Source organism: Tachyglossus aculeatus, chromosome 2 (assembly GCF_015852505.1).
Source record: "Tachyglossus aculeatus isolate mTacAcu1 chromosome 2, mTacAcu1.pri, whole genome shotgun sequence".
In the NCBI taxonomy this organism is placed as follows: Eukaryota; Metazoa; Chordata; class Mammalia; order Monotremata; family Tachyglossidae; genus Tachyglossus; species Tachyglossus aculeatus.
Window position 1 is genome coordinate 56,057,750 of NC_052067.1, and position 13,842 is coordinate 56,071,591.

Sequence of the window (13,842 nt, forward strand, 5' to 3'; positions counted from 1 at the left end):
CCTGTGGGCAGGGAACATACCCATCAACTCAGTACTCCCCCAGCACGCCCTACAGTGCTCTGCACACCGGAAATGCTCATTAATTATCAGTATACCTTCACCTCATTCTCTCTGCCTCCCACTGCATTTCTGTACACAAAGTGCATATGTTACAGATACGAACGTAAATGCTGCAGGGCAAATAGCGAATGTCCAAAGGTCCCAGTTCCAAGGGTGTAGACGATGCAGAAGGGAGAAGGAGTCGCGGGGAAAGAGGGTTAAATCTGGGAAGGCTTCTTGACCGAGTTGCAACCTTAATGTTGCTCTGAAGAGGGGGAGAGTGGTGGTGTGGCCTATGTGTGTGGGTTGGGGGGGGGAGCCGTGGGAAAGGAGTGGGAGGCAGATAGGTGAGATGAGAAGCAGCGTGACTTACTGAAAAGAGCACGGGTTTGGGAGTCAGAGGATGTGGGTTTAAATCCTGGCTCTGCCACTTGTCTGCCGTGTGACCTTCGGCAAGCTACTCAACCTCTCTGTGCCTAAATTACCTCATCTGTAAAATGGGGATTAAAACTGTGAGCCCCATCTGGGACAACCTGATTACCCTGTATCTACTCCAGCGCTTGCAACAGTGCATGGCACATAGTAAGCGCTTAACAAATACCATAATTATCTCTATTCCAATGCTTAGTACAGTGTCTTGCACATAGTGAGTGCTACACAGACATCGTGAAAAGATCAGTGCCATGCAGGCATGATAGGTGCAACCTCACACAACAATGCCTAATAGCAATAATGGAATTTGTTGAGCACTTACTATGTGACAGGCACTGTAGTAAGTGCTGGGGTGGATACAAGCAAATCTGGTTGGACACAGCTCCTGTCCCACTTGGGGCTCATAGCCTCGATCCCCGTTTTACAGATGAGGGAACTGAGGCCCAGAGAAGTGAAGTGACTTACCCAAGGTCACACAGCAGACAAGTGGCGGAGGCAGAATTAGAACCCATGACCTTAGAGATCTGAGATGGAGTTGTCACAGGTGCAGACAGGGATTAAAAAAAAACACAGGTATTGTACTCAAAACTGAATATTGTCCAGTTTATATTGAATCTCCAGTTCCTGGAGTACAGTCCCCTCCTGGCCTACCAGATTTGGAGGGAGTAATTAAGTATTAGTAGGGCAGGGTTTTGCATTCAGCTTAAGTGCGATGGATTGTCCGTATCTGTAGGCCTCACCTCTCCTGGTATTTGGGCGTCACTGGGAGGAGGAAGGATTGACTCCCAGGCCTGGGCTCCTTCTACTGGACCGTGTTGCTGCTAATAAAAAGAATCACGGTCTCTGGTCACTTACTGTGTGCCAAGAACCTTGCTAAGCACTGAGGTGGGTAGGATCAGATGACAAACAGTGCCCTCCTCAGCTGGGACTCACAGATGAGGAAGCAGAGAACCAGAGAGGTTAGGTGCCTCTCCTCCTTATCCTTGACTCCTCTCTCTTACTTAACCCACATATTCAATCCATTACTAAATCCTGTCGGTCCCACCTTCACACGTGGCTAAATTCTGCCCTTTCCTCGCCATCCAAATGGCTACCGCATTACTACAATCACTCATCCTATCCTGCCTGGATTACTGCATTGGCCTCCTTGCTGACCTCTCTGCCTCCTGTGTGGCACTCCAGTCCACACTTCATTCTGCTGCCCAGATCATTTTTCTACAAAATCATTCAGGACATGTTTCCCCACTCCTGAAGAAACTCCAGTGGTCGCTCATCCACCTCTGCATCAGGCAACAACTCCTCACCGTCAGCCTGAAAGCACTCTATGACTTTGCCCCCCTCCTACCTCACCTCACTATTCTCCTACTAAAACCCAGCACACACAGTCTGCCCCTCTGGTGCTAACCTTAGCTCTTTGTGCCTTGATCTCATCTATCTCACAGCCAACACCTCACCCACATCCTGCCTCTGGCCTGGAACAGCCTCCCTCCTCAAATCCAACAGACAGTAACTGTACCCCTGCCTTCAGAGTCTTACTGAAGGCACATATCCTCCAAAAGGCCTTCCCTGACTAAGCCCTCCTTCCTCTTCTTCCACTCCCTTCTGGGTAAACCTGACTTGCTCCCTTTGTTCTTCCCCACTCCCAACCTGACAGCATTTATGTAGATATGTGTAATTTGTTATTTATTAATTGATATTAATGTCTGTCTCCCCCATTTTAGGTTGTAACCTTGTTGTGGGCAGGGACTGTGTTTGTCTTGTCCTCTCCTAAGCATTTAGTACAGTGCTGTGCACATGTGGTAAGCGCCCAGTAAATCAATAAATACAATCAAATGAATGAGTAAAGTGGCAGATCTGGGATTAGAGCCCAGGTCCTCTGAGTCCTAGCTGCTTCCCAATGCCTTCCATTGTGCCCCCTACCTAAAGATAATAGGGACGTAGAGTTGTCTAGTGCAAAGAGGCCTGGCTTGGGAGTCTGAGGACGTGGGTTCTAATCCCACCTCCTCCGCATACTTGCTCTGTGACCATGCGCAAGTCACTTCACTTCTCTGGGTCTCAGTTTCTTCAATTGCAAAATGGGTATTCAATACGTGTTCTCCCTCTTGGAGTGTGAGCTTCATGTGGAACTCATGTGGGACCTGATTATTGTGTAACTACCCCACAGCTTAATACATTGCTTGACATACAATAAGCACTTAACAAATACCACTATTATTAGTATTGTTATTATTATCATTACCCCATCGCCTTCTACCCTCTAAGCCTCCTTCTCCTCCTTCTCCCCCAGGAAGGCTTTTTTGATTAATTCCAAACACTGTAAGTCGTAGCATTCCCACTAGATCCTTTAGCATTTAAGTATGGTGCCCTAACTGCTGCATAAAGGTACATACCCATTAATAGATTGGCAGTATATGATAAACTATTTCTACTGCTCATTTTTTCACTGGCCCTCTCTGCTTCTCCTCTAGATGAATGAATTCTCTGTGTCTCCCCTGTGACAATGTGGTGCTCTTTTGTGCCGAATTGTATTTTCCAAGCGCTTAGTACAGTGCTGTGCACACAGTAACCACTTAGTAAGTACAATTGAATGAATGAATTGAATCATAATAAATCACTGTGCTATTTAAATGCTTATTGTGAGCCAAACACTGTCCTAATCAGTGGGAAAGCACTGTGGCCAAGTCCCTGGCTTGGCTGCTTTGTGACCTTGGGCAAGTAATTTAAATTAGCTGTCCCCCAGTAACCTCATCTGTAAAATGGGGATGAAGACTGTGATTCCCAGGTGTGACGTGGACTATGTCCAACTTGATTACCTTTTTTCTATCTCAATGCTTAGTACAGTCCCTAGCACATACTAAAGTGCTTAACAAATGCCACAAAAAAGAAGGGAGAACATGTACCGAATCCTCATTTTACAGGTGAAGAAACTGAGGCACGGAGCCGCAATTCACCCAAGCTCACACAGCAAGCAAGTTGTGGAAGCAGGATTGGAACCCAGTTCATCTGACTCCCAGATCAACGCTCTCTCCAACAGGTAACATGGCTTCGAGCTATCTCTGACCGGAATGGCCTCCCTCAGATGAAACCTCGGCTTTCTGAGCCCCAAGGGGACAGACCCAGGCCCCAGAGCCCTCGGGGGAACCAGGCCTCAAAATCCCCAGGGGACCAGAACCAGGCTAAATTTTTAGCCCTTATTCCATGGGTAACCTTTAACATTTTGTTTGACTTTTCCTTTACTGTTAATGAGGCCAACTAAGAACAGCTGAAATCAATTTATACTAAGACGACAAGTTTAGGGCTAATTAAGAATCATTGGAAAGATGCCTCTTCTCTTTTCTTCTCGGAGAGTGGCCAGTTAAGGCTGAAAGGACCCCAAATGGCAAGTGGCTGACCTTTGAGATCAGGGATTTTATCTATTAACTCCTATGGACTCTTCCAGTTGCTTAATACAGTACTTGACCGAGAGTAAATGCTCAGTAAATACCGCTCATTTATTGAATGTTGATAGATTGGAGCCTGTCCCTTATAAAAATAATAATTATGATAGTAACTGTGGTCTATTTAAGCACTTAATATATGCCAAGCACAGCTGCTGTTGTGTGCCAGAGGATACACACTGCTTCCAGGTTAAAGGCTACATTGCTGTGGCTGCTGTGTTTGTTTTTTCCTGGTGCAAGTCTATAGCCCTTTTTTATGGTATTTGTTAAGCACTTACTATGTGCCAGGCACTGTACTAAGCACTGGGATAGATACCATAATAAAAATGATAATAATAATAATTGTTATTATTAAGAGAACAAGCAGACATGTTCCCTGGCCACAATGAGCTTAGAGTCGAGAGGCTATCCCTTGATTCTACATTTTCTTCCTCACGGTTTCCAACCATCATCAGAGGCATCTTTTAGCGACATCTCTAAGGCATGAGAAGCTTTATGGCATTGATTTACAATACAGGGTTACCTCTGTATTTTCCAAGGTCAGGTTTACACCATGTTATAATATTCCATTTTCAGCTTCGCTTTCTTTGAATTTCCAGGGTCTCTGTACCCTCCTAGAAGGCACTTTCATCCAAAATTGTCCTGGTTTAGTCAGAGTTAAATCTGTTACCACTTTGACCATAACCAGTGAGCTGTCATTGCTCAGATCTTAGGTGCATCCTGGTTGCTTTTTATCTGAAGAAACGTGGAAGGTGATGTGATGAGCCTGAGATGGGTTTTGGCACATACTTCCCAAGTGCTTAGTACAGTACTCTGCACACAGCCCTCAATAAATATGAATGAATGAATGAATAAAGACTGAACATTGCTGTTTAGACTTCTAATAATAATAATAACTGTGGTATTTGTTAAGCACTTCCTATGTACCAAGCACTGTTCTAAGCTCTGGGGTAGATATAAGGTAATGAGGCTGGACCCAGAGGCTGTCCCATGGGGAGCTCACAGTTTTAATCCCCATTTCACAGATGAGGTAACTGAGGCCCAGAGAAGTGGAGCGACTTACCCAAGGTCACACAGCAGACATGTGGCAACTCAATCCTTCCTCTGCACCCTAAAACTGGAAACCTGTTCTATGGGTATGTCTTGAGGGGTCTTGTGTGGCATGTCCCAACCCCAAGACATTCTGGGACAGGAGGCCGGAGAAAACCACGGCAGAGCTGCTGGGTGTCCTCGGGCGAGTCACAGGCCCACAGACAAGGTGGCCAGTAGACCGGCCATTTGTCCGATCTGACCCCTCACCTAATCCGATTCTCAGTCGACCCGGCCAATGTGGTACGGGTCAGGACCGAACGCCTTCCTGTCCACCACTTTTATTTTCCGTGCCCAGCCTCCCTCCACTCCTTTACTCCGACTGCAGGGTTCCATTCACTCATTCAATCATATTTATTGAGCGCTTACTGTGTGCAGAGCACTGTACTAAGTGCTTGGGAAGTACAAGTTGGCAACATATAGAGACGGTCCCTACCCAACAGCGGGCTCACAGTCTAGAAGGGAGCAGAGCGGAAGCAGTGCCCGTGCTCCCAGGAACTGGAGAGGGGAACGCCACTGGAGAAACGCCCCAAGATAGAAACGGACTTCCGAGAAGCGGCGTGGTCTTGTGGAAAGAGCCCGGGCCTGCCAGTCAAAGGACCTGAGTTCCAATCCCAGCTCTGCCAAATGCCCTTTGTGTGACCTTGGACAAGTCGCTCCACTTCTCTGGGCCTCGGTTCTCCTAGTTGGTCTGTGAAGCCCACCTGGGACAGGGACTGTGTCTGAACTAATTCACTTGTATCTAACCCCACAGTTAGAACAGTGTTGAACATATAGTAAGCGCTTAACAAATAGCCTAAGAAAGTGTTCCGTGAGACATGTGACACCCTGGGCACCAGCACTTAGTACAGTGCTTGGCATATAGCAAGCCCTTGAAAAATACCATTATCATTTTTGGTTGGTACAAGATCTGCAAGGGCAATCCGTGGTCACCTCAGTGGCCAGTTCTAAAGCTGACTGCCCGTTCTTTCCTGTCTTCTCCACCCCTTCCCTGCCTTTTCCCTCCACTCTCCCCAGGCCCCTGGGTTGAGCCCCCCCAAACCTTGGCCTCCTCTACCTACTTTGTACATGAACAGTCCTTCCCTGGAAGCCAAATGGGACAGAAGCAGGGAGGAGAGAAGCAGTGTGGCCTAGTGGAAAGGGCCCGGGCCCGGGAGGCCGAAGACCTGGGTTCCAAGAGTGACTCTGCCACCCGTCTGCTGTGCGACCTGGGCAGGTAACTTCACTTCTCTGGGCCTCAGTCACCTCATCTGTAAAATGGGGAATCGAGAGTGCGAGCCCTACATGGAACAGGGACCGTGTCCAACCCTATTATCTTGTATCCACCGTGGGGCCCAGCCCAGTGGCTGGCACGTAGAAAGTGCTAAACAAATAGCATTAAAAAGGCAACAAAAAGGGAAAAAGAGATACAGAGCGGAGGGGACTGTGGGGCCTGGGAACTGGGGAAGCCTCAGTGAAAAGCTTGAGTTCATTCATTGTTTCAGCGATTGATTCATTTGTTCCTATTTATTCAATACCCTTCTGGATGCAAAACACTGTACTAAGCGCCGGGAAAGCACCATAGGAGCATTAGACTCGTTACTCAAGGAGAATGTTAAATGGGTTGCAGGTGTCTATAATTGAGTCTGCTCTTCCAAATCCTTTTAACGATGGGCAGCTGCAAATCCCCTTCTCCTTAATAGCCTTCTGCCTCCCACGTGCCTTTAAAGCCCAGAGGGCTGTGCGTATGTTCGTGCTTCATTTTGTGCTTCATTTTGTGCCCCGTGGAGTTGGCTTCCTGTCCGTGGTTTGGTGAGTTGGGCTTGTGATTGTCCCTTGGTTATCTTATCTTTTATTCATTTAGTTGTATTTATTGAGTGTTTATGGTGTGTGAAGCATTGTAGAAGTGTTTGGGTGATTGTCAATTATTGAATTGGTGGGGCTATTAGGTTGATTTTGGCTCAGAACTGACTTGGATTGATGCTTTGCTGGGCAATTTAAGGCTGGGCTAATTGATGTTGACTACATGGGTGAGGGGGTGGTTTGCGGGTGCTGTGATTTTTTTATGGAAGATTCAGAAATGATTTTGGTGTTTAGCCTTGCCATACCTGGTGATTTGATTCGGGACAACAAAATACCTCTGGAATAGAGGAAGTTGAGGGGTTGTGATGCTATGAAGTTTTGTCTTTATGCTCTGTGTCTAAAGCTGACGGTTTCTGTCGGGGGAGAAAGGGATGGGGCAGAAACCATGGGGTACGTACTGTTACTGTGTGTGTCTGTCGTTGTATCCTCTTCCGTGTGCTCTTGCCAGCTCCTAGCTAGGTAGGATTTCCTACCAAACTATAAAGTCATCAAGGCCAGTGTCCTTCGCCGCATGGGACTCTGCGCCTGGGGTAATGTGGAAGGTGCTGAGTTCCTTCTACAAGGCTCACGAGCCCCCTTGTCGTTTCCGAGGGGGTGCACATCCAGCCCCCATCCACTGGTAACCTTCCCACCACCCTCCGCCATCCTTCCTTGATTCGGCGTCGGTATCATGGTTTTAGACTTTGAGCCCCCTGGGGCAGGAACCGAGACCCGCCGAGCGAAGAGGGGTGGGGTGGCACTACTGTCGTGTGCCCCTCAGGGGTTCTTAAACAGGAAGCCCCTCTGAGGGCAAGGTTGCGCCGACCCCAGCTGGCTGGCTGGGGACTCTCTTTGGGGGCTTCCAATTCCTCTACCCCAAGACAGAGCCCCTGTGGGACTCTACTGCGATGCCTCAAAAACCCTGCACTGAGTTGGGGTTCCCTACCCACCTGTGTGGAGGAGCCTGGAAGCTCGTTTTGTGCAGGGGGATGTGTCTGTCGTTAAATTGTACTCTCACAAGTATCTTAGTGCTGTGTGCTCAAACAGGGGGGATTGACCCACAGCACCACAAACACAAGTGCTGGTGTAACAGCAGAAGCTGAGTTATCCCTGGTATTCATTGAGTATTTGGTAAATGTGGAGCACTGCACTGAGTGCCTGGGAAACTGAGTGAGAGTGTAAATGTTCTCTTGAGTTGGAACCTAATCTGTAAAGTATTTCCAGGTGACTCCTTCCCCAATGCCTCATGGCATAAATGAGTGTAATATATCTATCTGCCTTCTCCTTTAAGTTGTAAGCTCATAACGAACGGGGACTCTGATTGTGATACTGTGCTTGGCCCATGGAAAGTGCTGGACAAATGCAAGTGACTGAAATGGTTGTCCTTAACAATCGAGGTCTCCCCCCCCCCCCCCAATCCTCCTTTTGGTACAGCGCTCCATCAAAGAGCGTGCAGTAAACACTATTGATGTCTTAATGCAGTAATGCCATGTTTCACTCTATTCATGTCCTCTGTGGTGAATTTTCTCGTACTGCCGATTGGACCTTACGTTACATTCAGCATGCGTCACTTCATGTACCAACTGTGTACGTGCCATTCCGCCTGTGTACCTCAGCTTTAATGTCTCACAGATTGGATGCTTCTTAAGAGCAGGGTCCATTTATGTTATGTACTCTTCGAAACGTCTGTACTGCCTTTTCCAATGTCCATGCTTCCGTGTCTAGGCTTGTTTTGGGTAGGGCTGGTGTCTGTTAAATCTGTATAATGTATGCTCCCCAGGGCTTAGTACAGTGCTCTGCACACAGTAGGAGGTCAAATCCTGTCAACTGACAGACCGAGTGACATAGATTGTGAACTCCCAGTGGGCAGGTACTGCGTCTTCGACACCTAGTTGGCCAAAGAGGCCGGGGTGTGGTGTCTCTCAAGTCCGACCAGACTTGGAGCAGGGGAGAGGAACAAGCCTGAAGGATCAGATTGGGGCTGGATAAGGCTCATCTCCTCCATGAGCCCTTCCCTGATTCAGTCCTTCTTTCCTTTTTTTCAGCTGTCTTCTGCATGGCCCTAACTTACAGCCTTTATTCATCCCTCTTCCCAGCCTCACAGCACTTCTGTACATATCCGTGGTTTTATTTCTTTATGCTAATGCCTGTTTCCCCTCTAGTCAGTAATTTTCAGGGCCTTGGCTGCATGAGGAGAAAATGGAGAAGCCCAACTTATTTCTGCCTCCCTGGAGAAGCTTTCCAGACCAGCCCTTTCAGAGGTGAGACACTGGGGAAGTGGGTGTGGGTGGGTGTGTTGGGAAGAGGGTCTGCAGCGGCCGAGACTGTCGGGGGAACCCTAGATTGTTCACCCCAAGGCCGGACCACCCAGGCTAAGCCAGCCAGGGTTTCCTCTGCAGCGAGGGTAAGTGGTGGCCGCTCTGTCTCAAAGGGGGTTTCCTGTGTGTGTGTCTCTGTGTGTGTGTGTGTGTGTGTGTGTGTCTCTCTCTCTCTCTCTCTCTCTCTCTCTCTCTCTCTCTCTCTCTCTCCCTCTCTCCCTCCCTTTCCCTTTCCTCTCTGCTCTCTCCTGTGAGCGTGCAGGGATGAGTCCAGTGGAGGGGTGAGGACACAGATGAAGCTAGGCACAGGAGCCAGTACCCCCTGCCATGAGCAGGGGGGCAGAGTAAGATTGCCCTGTGGCCTGACTAGGTGATGATGATAATAATAATAATAATAATGTTCATATTTGTTAAGCGCTCCCTATGTGCCAAGCACTGTTCTAAGCGCTGGGGTACATACAAGGTAATTAGGTTGTCCCACAAGGGCCTAACAATCTTGATCCCCCTTTTACAGATGAGGTAACTGAGGCACAGAGAAGTTGTGACTTGCCCAAAGTCACACAGCTGACAAGTGGTGTATCCTTAGGACCAGTGCAGGAGCCTGAGCCCCTGATGCGTCACGGGAGACCTGGCCCCCTCATCCATCCCTACCTCTCCGAGGACGTCGGGGTGCGGACAGACAGGAAGGTGAGTGTCACGTTCTAGGCCTGGGGCTGTTGGGGCTCTGTTTCGGGCCAGTGGGAGGAATCGATGGTGTTTATGGAGCACTTAGGGCTGGAGCACTGTACTGAGTACTTGAGTGTATAGTGAAGGGATCCTTATCCCTGCTTCAATCCACTGCATTCTTATCATCCATAACTTCACGCAGTGACCGAGTCCCAGCTGGCCTGGGAGTGACCCCTGGCCTGGCTCCTATCCAATGTCCAACTTCCTGCTGCGAGGCCCGGGCTCCCTGTCGGGGACCCATCCACGCTTTCTCCCCTCCAACCGCCTAAACGGTGATGGGCCGGCACTCTTCCCTGGGTGCGACCTGGGGCACACCTCATCATTCAATCAACGGTCACATCTCTCCCCAGGAAGCCGCGGCGCTGACCTGAACCGGACCTTCGGACCCCTGGACGACGGAGGACCGGCCGGCCACTCTCGGGATGCCACCAGCACCGCACCGGCCCGCCCGTGAGGGCGTCGGTTGGCACCGAGCTGCCCCCCCCCATGGCCACTCTATCCCACCCCCATACCACGATTGTATCCCCTTCCTGCAGACAATGCCATTTCCTTTGGGTAGGGGTCAAGGGTCAAACACTGCATCAAGGGTTCCACACGCATCTCTGGCAATTCCTGGAAGTGATGGATGTTCTTGTGACTGTGGTGTGAGAACGAGTGTCGGGACCAGATCAGGGTGAGGGGGCCGCCCCTCTTTGGACGGGGTGACGGGTTCTGGAAACAGGGGCCAAGGGTTCGGGACAGGTGCTCTGACGATGGACCTCCAGACTTGGGGTGAAGCTGCCTGGGGCCCTTAATTCTGTAGACAGAGCGGCTTCCTCCGGGTCCGTCCATCTGAAGTGATCTGCCCCTGCTCTGGCTTCAAGAGTACAGACTCGCCTGCCCGCCCGAGGGGGGTGCCCCAGGGGGAGCGGGGTCCAGGGACAGAAATAGTCGGGGGTGTGTGTGTACCTGCGTGGATGTGTGTGCGACTGCTGTGTGTCATCCATCTCTCCTGGAGGAGCCGAATGACGGGAGGGGAGCATCAGTAGCAAAGTGGGAAGGTGCAAAGTGGTTTCCCGTGGCACGCTACCCAAAGAAATGGCACAGTCTGGCCCCCTCCTTCCCTCTTCCTGTCCCCTTGGCAGCTTGGCCTCTGTCAGGCCACATGTGTCTGTATGGAATAAAATGTCTGTGTGTTGCATCACACCTGAGTCTCCTTGAGCCAGTGGCAGCTGACCTGCTCCACAGAAGGGTTCTCAGTCAGCGGGGACCAGCTGTGTACTCAAAGCAGAGGCAGGTCACCAGCTTCTAAGTTGTAGTTTGGCAGGCTAGAACTCCCACTCCTCCTTCCCCACCCCCATATCTCATTCCTTCAGTGTCACCCGGGCCGGGTAAGGGGGTGGAAGTCTTGAGTTTTTGTGCAGAAAGGCTCTGGGCATGTCACTCTCCTCCTCAAAAATCTCCAGTGGCTACCAGTCAGTCTACCCACCAGGCAAAAACTCCTCACTCTTGGCTTCAAGGCTGTCCATCACCTCACCCCCTCTTACCTCACCTCCCTTTCTTTCTCCAGCCCAGCCCGCACCCTCCGTTCCTCTGCCGCTAACCTCCTCACTGTGTGTCATTCTCGCCTGTCCCGCCATCAACCCGTAGGAAGCCATAGGGAAGCAGCGTGGCTCAGTGGAAAGAGCCCGGGCTTTGGAGTCAGAGGTCATGGGTTCAAATCCCAGCTCTGCTAATTGCCAGCTGTGTGATCTTGGGCAAGTCACTTGACTTCTCTGTGCCTCAGTTACCTCATCTGTAAAATGGGGATTAAGACTGTGAGCCCCCCCCCCCCCGTGGGGCAACCTGATCACCTTGTAACCTCCCCAGGGTTTAGAACAGTACTTTACACACAGTAAGCGCTTAATAAATGCTACTAAAAAAACAACCACAAAAACAAACCCGGGCCCATGTCCTCCTCCTGACCTGGAATCCCCTCCCTCCACACTTCCGCCAAGCTAGCTCTCTTCCTCCTGTCAAAGCCTTACTGAGAGCTCACCTCCTCCAGGAAGCCCTCCCAAACTAAGCCCCCTCCTTCCTCTCCCCCTCCCCCCAGCCCCTGTATATATGTTTGTACAGATTTATTACTGTATTTTACTTGTACGTATTTACAATTCTATTTTTAATATGTTTTTTGTTGTGTCTCCCCCTTCTAGACTGTGAGCCCGTTGTTGGGAGGGACCGTCTCTATATGTTGCCAACTTGTACTTCCCAAGCGCTTAGTACAGTGCTCTGCACACAGTAAGCTTTCAATAAATGACTGAATGAATGAGAGGTCAAACAGAGGTACTGATGATACCTCTTGTTCTCCTGCCCACTCTGCCTTTCCAGCCTGAGGGTCTCTAGGAAGGGAGTGGAATAGTGTGGCTCCCATTCGTTGGAGAGCTTGTGATGTCTCCCTGACCCTAGCAGCTAGTACAGTGATCTGCACGCAGTAAGCGCTCAATAAATATGATTGAATGAATGAATCAGCTGGGCTGGGGGAGTGTAGTAGGCAGGATCCTCTAGGCCCAAGAACCAGGGAGGGGGCAGCACAGGGTGAGGGTGGGCAGTGGCTCAGACTGGAGGGTGTCTGTGAGTCAGTCATGTTTGAGCAGCTAAAGTTCATTCACTCAATTATATTTACTGAGCACTTACTGTGCATAGACCACTGTACTAAGTGCTTGGGAGAGTACACTACAACAATAAACAGTCACGATCCCTGCCCACAATGAGCATATAGGTTAGAGGAGGGGAGACAGACATCAATAAAAATAAATAAAATGATATGTACACAAGTGCTGTAGGGCTGGATGGGGGGGAAGAGCAAGGGGAGCAAGTCGGGTCCACATGGAAGGGAGTAGGACATGAGGAAAAGTGGGGCTTAGTCTGGGAAGGCCTTTTGGAGGAGGTGTGCCTTCAATCAGGCTTTGAAGTAGTGGGAGAAGAATCTTCTGTTGGATTTGAGGAGGGAGGGTGGGCCGGGCCGGGCTGGAGGTGGGACGTGGGCTAGGGGGTGGAAGCGAGATGGGTGAAATGAAGGAACAGTGAGGAAGGTTAGCGTTGGAGGACTGAAGTGTAGGGGCTGGGTTGTAGAAGGGGACAAGTGAGGTAAGGTAGGGTCAGATGAGGTGGTGGAGCACTTTGAAGCAGATGGAGAGCAATTTTAGTTTGTTACAGAGGTGGATGGGCAACCCCTGGGGTTTTTTGAGGAGCTGGGTGACGTGTTCTGAATGTTTCTGTAGAAAAATGATCCATGCAGCAGAACATGTATGAACTGGAGGTGGAGGGAGACCAGAGGCTGGGAGGGCAGCAAGGAGGCTGATGCAGGAATCCAGGTAGGATAAGATGAGCGAAGGTATTAACTTGAATGGAGAGGGGAAAGGGTGGGTTTTAGCGAAGTTGCGAAGGACAGACTGACAGGATTTAGCGAGGGATCGGGTATGCGGGTCGAATGACGGAGAGGAGTCGAGGATGATGTCAAGGTGGCGGGCTTGTGAGTGAGGAAGGGTGGTGGTGCTGTCTCTGGTGATAGGAAGGCCGGGATTTGGGTGGGAAGATAGGGAGCTCTGGTTTGGACATGCCAGGTTTAGGTGACAGGAGGACATCCAAGTAGAGATGTCCTGAAGGCGGGAGGAGATGGGAGATTGGAGAGAGGGGAAGAAATTAGGGCCGGAGATAGAGGTTTGGGTATCGTCAGCATAGAGGCGCTAGTTGAAATCATGGGAGTGAATGAGTTCTCCAGGGGAGCGTGTGTAGATGGAGACTAGAAGGGGACCCAGAACTGAACCGTAAGGGACCCCCACAGTGACAGGGTAGGAGATGGAGGAGGAGCCCGCGAAGGAGCCTGAGAATGAACCTGTGACTGTCTGGGTGATCTTAAGGGTGACCCTCAAACTCTCTGGGTTTCTGCCTTCCCCTCTCCATTTTTCTAATAGTAATCACAGTAATTGTGATATTACACGCTTGCTAAGTGCTAGGAT

The 13,842-nt window shown here is 50.0% G+C and overlaps 1 long non-coding RNA gene across 2 annotated transcripts; it reads left to right on the plus strand.

Moving 5' to 3' along the window:
- The first annotated feature begins 6,178 nt into the window (after positions 1 to 6,178).
- Positions 6,179 to 11,045, plus strand: LOC119919482. Of its 2 annotated transcripts, XR_005447694.1 has the most exons (4): positions 6,179 to 6,213; positions 8,981 to 9,079; positions 9,723 to 9,823; positions 10,213 to 11,045. It is a non-coding gene; the product is annotated as an uncharacterized LOC119919482 (long non-coding RNA). The 2 variants fall into 2 exon arrangements; XR_005447693.1 differs by lacking the exon at positions 6,179 to 6,213 and having other exon boundaries at positions 8,305 to 9,079.
- Positions 11,046 to 13,842: the final 2,797 nt, after the last annotated feature.